This window comes from Onthophagus taurus, unplaced genomic scaffold (assembly GCF_036711975.1).
Source record: "Onthophagus taurus isolate NC unplaced genomic scaffold, IU_Otau_3.0 ScKx7SY_24, whole genome shotgun sequence".
Lineage (NCBI taxonomy): Eukaryota > Metazoa > Arthropoda > Insecta > Coleoptera > Scarabaeidae > Onthophagus > Onthophagus taurus.
In genome coordinates, this window is record NW_027248949.1 from 503,654 (window position 1) to 512,455 (window position 8,802).

Sequence of the window (8,802 nt, forward strand, 5' to 3'; positions counted from 1 at the left end):
CAAATTACAAGAGTGTTGAAAAAAAACGGTATCCGGAGCAGAATACAGAAAAACTTTTACTACAAAAGTTGTAGCAAATTGTGCCCTTAACACAATGGTCTGTAACTTTTTTGCTCCCAGATGCATCGATGTGGAGAATTTTTGAAAAATGTGCAAATTACAAGAGTGTTGAAAAAAAACGGTATCCGGAGCAGAATACAGAAAAACTTTTACTACAAAAGTTGTAGCAAATTGTGCCCTTAACACAATGGTCTGTAACTTTTTTGCTCCCAGATGCATCAATGCGGAGAATTTTTCAAAAATGTGGAAATTACAAGAGTGTTGAAAAAAACGGTATCCGGAGCAGAATACAGAAAAACTTTTACAAGAAAAGTTGTAGCAAATTGTGCCCTTAACACAATGGTCTGTAACTTTTTTGCTCCCAGATGCATCAATGGGGAGAATTTTTGAAAAATGTGCAAATTACAAGAGTGTTGAAAAAAAACGGTATCCGGAGCAGAATACAGAAAAACTTTTACTACAAAAGTTGTAGCAAATTGTGCCCTTAACACAATGGTCTGTAACTTTTTTGCTCCCAGATGCATCAATGGGGAGAATTTTTGAAAAATGTGCAAATTACAAGAGTGTTGAAAAAAAACGGTATCCGGAGCAGAATACAGAAAAACTTTTACTACAAAAGTTGTAGCAAATTGTGCCCTTAACACAATGGTCTGTAACTTTTTTGCTCCCAGATGCATCAATACGGAGAATTTTTCAAAAATGTGGAAATTACAAGAGTGTTGAAAAAAACGGTATCCGGAGCAGAATACAGAAAAACTTTTACAAGAAAAGTTGTAGCAAATTGTGCCCTTAACACAATGGTCTGTAACTTTTTTGCTCCCAGATGCATCAATGGGGAGAATTTTTGAAAAATGTGCAAATTACAAGAGTGTTGAAAAAAAACGGTATCCGGAGCAGAATACAGAAAAACTTTTACTGCAAAAGTTGTGGCAAATAGTGCCCTTAACACAATGGTCTGTTACTTCTTTGCTCCCAGATGCATCAATACGGAGAATTTTTCAAAAATGTGGAAATTACAAGAGTGTTGAAAAAAACGGTATCCGGAGCAGAATACAGAAAAACTTTTACAAGAAAAGTTGTAGCAAATTGTGCCCTTAACACAATGGTCTGTAACTTTTTTGCTCCCAGATGCATCAATGGGGAGAATTTTTGAAAAATGTGCAAATTACAAGAGTGTTGAAAAAAAACGGTATCCGGAGCAGAATACAGAAAAACTTTTACTACAAAAGTTGTAGCAAATTGTGCCCTTAACACAATGGTCTGTAACTTTTTTGCTCCCAGATGCATCAATACGGAGAATTTTTCAAAAATGTGGAAATTACAAGAGTGTTGAAAAAAACGGTATCCGGAGCAGAATACAGAAAAACTTTTACAAGAAAAGTTGTAGCAAATTGTGCCCTTAACACAATGGTCTGTAACTTTTTTGCTCCCAGATGCATCAATGGGGAGAATTTTTGAAAAATGTGCAAATTACAAGAGTGTTGAAAAAAAACGGTATCCGGAGCAGAATACAGAAAAACTTTTACTACAAAAGTTGTAGCAAATTGTGCCCTTAACACAATGGTCTGTAACTTTTTTGCTCCCAGATGCATCGATGTGGAGAATTTTTGAAAAATGTGCAAATTACAAGAGTGTTGAAAAAAAACGGTATCCGGAGCAGAATACAGAAAAACTTTTACTACAAAAGTTGTAGCAAATTGTGCCCTTAACACAATGGTCTGTAACTTTTTTGCTCCCAGATGCATCAATGCGGAGAATTTTTCAAAAATGTGGAAATTACAAGAGTGTTGAAAAAAACGGTATCCGGAGCAGAATACAGAAAAACTTTTACAAGAAAAGTTGTAGCAAATTGTGCCCTTAACACAATGGTCTGTAACTTTTTTGCTCCCAGATGCATCAATGGGGAGAATTTTTGAAAAATGTGCAAATTACAAGAGTGTTGAAAAAAAACGGTATCCGGAGCAGAATACAGAAAAACTTTTACTACAAAAGTTGTAGCAAATTGTGCCCTTAACACAATGGTCTGTAACTTTTTTGCTCCCAGATGCATCAATGGGGAGAATTTTTGAAAAATGTGCAAATTACAAGAGTGTTGAAAAAAAACGGTATCCGGAGCAGAATACAGAAAAACTTTTACTACAAAAGTTGTAGCAAATTGTGCCCTTAACACAATGGTCTGTAACTTTTTTGCTCCCAGATGCATCAATACGGAGAATTTTTCAAAAATGTGGAAATTACAAGAGTGTTGAAAAAAACGGTATCCGGAGCAGAATACAGAAAAACTTTTACAAGAAAAGTTGTAGCAAATTGTGCCCTTAACACAATGGTCTGTAACTTTTTTGCTCCCAGATGCATCAATGGGGAGAATTTTTGAAAAATGTGCAAATTACAAGAGTGTTGAAAAAAAACGGTATCCGGAGCAGAATACAGAAAAACTTTTACTGCAAAAGTTGTGGCAAATAGTGCCCTTAACACAATGGTCTGTTACTTCTTTGCTCCCAGATGCATCAATACGGAGAATTTTTCAAAAATGTGGAAATTACAAGAGTGTTGAAAAAAACGGTATCCGGAGCAGAATACAGAAAAACTTTTACAAGAAAAGTTGTAGCAAATTGTGCCCTTAACACAATGGTCTGTAACTTTTTTGCTCCCAGATGCATCAATGGGGAGAATTTTTGAAAAATGTGCAAATTACAAGAGTGTTGAAAAAAAACGGTATCCGGAGCAGAATACAGAAAAACTTTTACTACAAAAGTTGTAGCAAATTGTGCCCTTAACACAATGGTCTGTAACTTTTTTGCTCCCAGATGCATCGATGTGGAGAATTTTTGAAAAATGTGCAAATTACAAGAGTGTTGAAAAAAAACGGTATCCGGAGCAGAATACAGAAAAACTTTTACTACAAAAGTTGTAGCAAATTGTGCCCTTAACACAATGGTCTGTAACTTTTTTGCTCCCAGATGCATCAATACGGAGAATTTTTGAAAAATGTGCAAATTACAAGAGTGTTGAAAAAAAACGGTATCCGGAGCAGAATACAGAAAAACTTTTACTACAAAAGTTGTAGCAAATTGTGCCCTTAACACAATGGTCTGTAACTTTTTTGCTCCCAGATGCATCAATGCGGAGAATTTTTCAAAAATGTGGAAATTACAAGAGTGTTGAAAAAAACGGTATCCGGAGCAGAATACAGAAAAACTTTTACAAGAAAAGTTGTAGCAAATTGTGCCCTTAACACAATGGTCTGTAACTTTTTTGCTCCCAGATGCATCAATGGGGAGAATTTTTGAAAAATGTGCAAATTACAAGAGTGTTGAAAAAAAACGGTATCCGGAGCAGAATACAGAAAAACTTTTACTACAAAAGTTGTAGCAAATTGTGCCCTTAACACAATGGTCTGTAACTTTTTTGCTCCCAGATGCATCAATGGGGAGAATTTTTGAAAAATGTGCAAATTACAAGAGTGTTGAAAAAAAACGGTATCCGGAGCAGAATACAGAAAAACTTTTACTACAAAAGTTGTAGCAAATTGTGCCCTTAACACAATGGTCTGTAACTTTTTTGCTCCCAGATGCATCAATACGGAGAATTTTTCAAAAATGTGGAAATTACAAGAGTGTTGAAAAAAACGGTATCCGGAGCAGAATACAGAAAAACTTTTACAAGAAAAGTTGTAGCAAATTGTGCCCTTAACACAATGGTCTGTAACTTTTTTGCTCCCAGATGCATCAATGGGGAGAATTTTTGAAAAATGTGCAAATTACAAGAGTGTTGAAAAAAAACGGTATCCGGAGCAGAATACAGAAAAACTTTTACTACAAAAGTTGTAGCAAATTGTGCCCTTAACACAATGGTCTGTAACTTTTTTGCTCCCAGATGCATCAATACGGAGAATTTTTCAAAAATGTGGAAATTACAAGAGTGTTGAAAAAAACGGTATCCGGAGCAGAATACAGAAAAACTTTTACAAGAAAAGTTGTAGCAAATTGTGCCCTTAACACAATGGTCTGTAACTTTTTTGCTCCCAGATGCATCAATGGGGAGAATTTTTGAAAAATGTGCAAATTACAAGAGTGTTGAAAAAAAACGGTATCCGGAGCAGAATACAGAAAAACTTTTACTACAAAAGTTGTAGCAAATTGTGCCCTTAACACAATGGTCTGTAACTTTTTTGCTCCCAGATGCATCGATGTGGAGAATTTTTGAAAAATGTGCAAATTACAAGAGTGTTGAAAAAAAACGGTATCCGGAGCAGAATACAGAAAAACTTTTACTACAAAAGTTGTAGCAAATTGTGCCCTTAACACAATGGTCTGTAACTTTTTTGCTCCCAGATGCATCAATGCGGAGATTTTTTCAAGAATGTGGAAATTACAAGAGTGTTGAAAAAAAACGGTATCCGGAGCAGAATACAGAAAAACTTTTACTGCAAAAGTTGTGGCAAATAGTGCCCTTAACACAATGGTCTGTTACTTCTTTGCTCCCAGATGCATCAATACGGAGAATTTTTCAAAAATGTGGAAATTACAAGAGTGTTGAAAAAAACGGTATCCGGAGCAGAATACAGAAAAACTTTTACAAGAAAAGTTGTAGCAAATTGTGCCCTTAACACAATGGTCTGTAACTTTTTTGCTCCCAGATGCATCAATGGGGAGAATTTTTGAAAAATGTGCAAATTACAAGAGTGTTGAAAAAAAACGGTATCCGGAGCAGAATACAGAAAAACTTTTACTACAAAAGTTGTAGCAAATTGTGCCCTTAACACAATGGTCTGTAACTTTTTTGCTCCCAGATGCATCGATGTGGAGAATTTTTGAAAAATGTGCAAATTACAAGAGTGTTGAAAAAAAACGGTATCCGGAGCAGAATACAGAAAAACTTTTACTGCAAAAGTTGTGGCAAATAGTGCCCTTAACACAATGGTCTGTTACTTCTTTGCTCCCAGATGCATCAATACGGAGAATTTTTCAAAAATGTGGAAATTACAAGAGTGTTGAAAAAAACGGTATCCGGAGCAGAATACAGAAAAACTTTTACAAGAAAAGTTGTAGCAAATTGTGCCCTTAACACAATGGTCTGTAACTTTTTTGCTCCCAGATGCATCAATGGGGAGAATTTTTGAAAAATGTGCAAATTACAAGAGTGTTGAAAAAAAACGGTATCCGGAGCAGAATACAGAAAAACTTTTACTACAAAAGTTGTAGCAAATTGTGCCCTTAACACAATGGTCTGTAACTTTTTTGCTCCCAGATGCATCGATGTGGAGAATTTTTGAAAAATGTGCAAATTACAAGAGTGTTGAAAAAAAACGGTATCCGGAGCAGAATACAGAAAAACTTTTACTACAAAAGTTGTAGCAAATTGTGCCCTTAACACAATGCTCTGTAACTTTTTTGCTCCCAGATGCATCAATACGGAGAATTTTTCAAAAATGTGGAAATTACAAGAGTGTTGAAAAAAACGGTATCCGGAGCAGAATACAGAAAAACTTTTACAAGAAAAGTTGTAGCAAATTGTGCCCTTAACACAATGGTCTGTAACTTTTTTGCTCCCAGATGCATCAATGGGGAGAATTTTTGAAAAATGTGCAAATTACAAGAGTGTTGAAAAAAAACGGTATCCGGAGCAGAATACAGAAAAACTTTTACTACAAAAGTTGTAGCAAATTGTGCCCTTAACACAATGGTCTGTAACTTTTTTGCTCCCAGATGCATCAATGCGGAGATTTTTTCAAGAATGTGGAAATTACAAGAGTGTTGAAAAAAAACGGTATCCGGAGCAGAATACAGAAAAACTTTTACTGCAAAAGTTGTGGCAAATAGTGCCCTTAACACAATGGTCTGTTACTTCTTTGCTCCCAGATGCATCAATACGGAGAATTTTTCAAAAATGTGGAAATTACAAGAGTGTTGAAAAAAACGGTATCCGGAGCAGAATACAGAAAAACTTTTACAAGAAAAGTTGTAGCAAATTGTGCCCTTAACACAATGGTCTGTAACTTTTTTGCTCCCAGATGCATCAATGGGGAGAATTTTTGAAAAATGTGCAAATTACAAGAGTGTTGAAAAAAAACGGTATCCGGAGCAGAATACAGAAAAACTTTTACTACAAAAGTTGTAGCAAATTGTGCCCTTAACACATTGGTCTGTAACTTTTTTGCTCCCAGATGCATCGATGTGGAGAATTTTTGAAAAATGTGCAAATTACAAGAGTGTTGAAAAAAAACGGTATCCGGAGCAGAATACAGAAAAACTTTTACTACAAAAGTTGTAGCAAATTGTGCCCTTAACACAATGCTCTGTAACTTTTTTGCTCCCAGATGCATCAATACGGAGAATTTTTCAAAAATGTGGAAATTACAAGAGTGTTGAAAAAAACGGTATCCGGAGCAGAATACAGAAAAACTTTTACAAGAAAAGTTGTAGCAAATTGTGCCCTTAACACAATGGTCTGTAACTTTTTTGCTCCCAGATGCATCAATGGGGAGAATTTTTGAAAAATGTGCAAATTACAAGAGTGTTGAAAAAAAACGGTATCCGGAGCAGAATACAGAAAAACTTTTACTACAAAAGTTGTAGCAAATTGTGCCCTTAACACAATGGTCTGTAACTTTTTTGCTCCCAGATGCACCAATGCGGAGATTTTTTCAAGAATGTGGAAATTACAAGAGTGTTGAAAAGAAACGGTATCCGGAGCAGAATACAGAAAAACTTTTACTGCAAAAGTTGTAGCAAATAGTGCCCTTAACACAATGGTCTGTTACTTCTTTGCTCCCAGATGCATCAATGCGGAGATTTTTTCAAGAATGTGGAAATTACAAGAGTGTTGAAAAGAAACGGTATCCGGAGCAGAATACAGAAAAACTTTTACTGCAAAAGTTGTAGCAAATAGTGCCCTTAACACAATGGTCTGTTACTTCTTTGCTCCCAGATGCATCAATACGGAGAATTTTTCAAAAATGTGGAAATTACAAGAGTGTTGAAAAAAACGGTATCCGGAGCAGAATACAGAAAAACTTTTACAAGAAAAGTTGTAGCAAATTGTGCCCTTAACACAATGGTCTGTAACTTTTTTGCTCCCAGATGCATCAATGGGGAGAATTTTTCAAAAATGTGGAAATTACAAGAGTGTTGAAAAAAACGGTATCCGGAGCAGAATACAGAAAAACTTTTACAAGAAAAGTTGTAGCAAATTGTGCCCTTAACACAATGGTCTGTAACTTTTTTGCTCCCAGATGCATCAATGGGGAGAATTTTTGAAAAATGTGCAAATTACAAGGTGTTGAAAAAAAACGGTATCCGGAGCAGAATACAGAAAAACTTTTACTACAAAAGTTGTAGCAAATTGTGCCCTTAACACAATGGTCTGTAACTTTTTTGCTCCCAGATGCATCAATACGGAGAATTTTTCAAAAATGTGGAAATTACAAGAGTGTTGAAAAAAACGGTATCCGGAGCAGAATACAGAAAAACTTTTACAAGAAAAGTTGTAGCAAATTGTGCCCTTAACACAATGGTCTGTAACTTTTTTGCTCCCAGATGCATCAATGGGGAGAATTTTTGAAAAATGTGCAAATTACAAGAGTGTTGAAAAAAAACGGTATCCGGAGCAGAATACAGAAAAACTTTTACTACAAAAGTTGTAGCAAATTGTGCCCTTAACACAATGGTCTGTAACTTTTTTGCTCCCAGATGCATCAATGCGGAGATTTTTTCAAGAATGTGGAAATTACAAGAGTGTTGAAAAGAAACGGTATCCGGAGCAGAATACAGAAAAACTTTTACTGCAAAAGTTGTAGCAAATAGTGCCCTTAACACAATGGTCTGTTACTTCTTTGCTCCCAGATGCATCAATGCGGAGATTTTTTCAAGAATGTGGAAATTACAAGAGTGTTGAAAAAAAACGGTATCCGGAGCAGAATACAGAAAAACTTTTACTGCAAAAGTTGTAGCAAATAGTGCCCTTAACACAATGGTCTGTTACTTCTTTGCTCCCAGATGCATCAATACGGAGAATTTTTCAAAAATGTGGAAATTACAAGAGTGTTGAAAAAAACGGTATCCGGAGCAGAATACAGAAAAACTTTTACAAGAAAAGTTGTAGCAAATTGTGCCCTTAACACAATGGTCTGTAACTTTTTTGCTCCCAGATGCATCAATGGGGAGAATTTTTGAAAAATGTGCAAATTACAAGAGTGTTGAAAAAAAACGGTATCCGGAGCAGAATACAGAAAAACTTTTACTGCAAAAGTTGTAGCAAATAGTGCCCTTAACACAATGGTCTGTTACTTCTTTGCTCCCAGATGCATCAATGCGGAGATTTTTTCAAGAATGTGGAAATTACAAGAGTGTTGAAAAAAAACGGTATCCGGAGCAGAATACAGAAAAACTTTTACTGCAAAAGTTGTAGCAAATAGTGCCCTTAACACAATGGTCTGTTACTTCTTTGCTCCCAGATGCATCAATACGGAGAATTTTTCAAAAATGTGGAAATTACAAGAGTGTTGAAAAAAACGGTATCCGGAGCAGAATACAGAAAAACTTTTACAAGAAAAGTTGTAGCAAATTGTGCCCTTAACACAATGGTCTGTAACTTTTTTGCTCCCAGATGCATCAATGGGGAGAATTTTTGAAAAATGTGCAAATTACAAGAGTGTTGAAAAAAAACGGTATCCGGAGCAGAATACAGAAAAACTTTTACTACAAAAGTTGTAGCAAATTGTGCCCTTAACACAATGGTCTG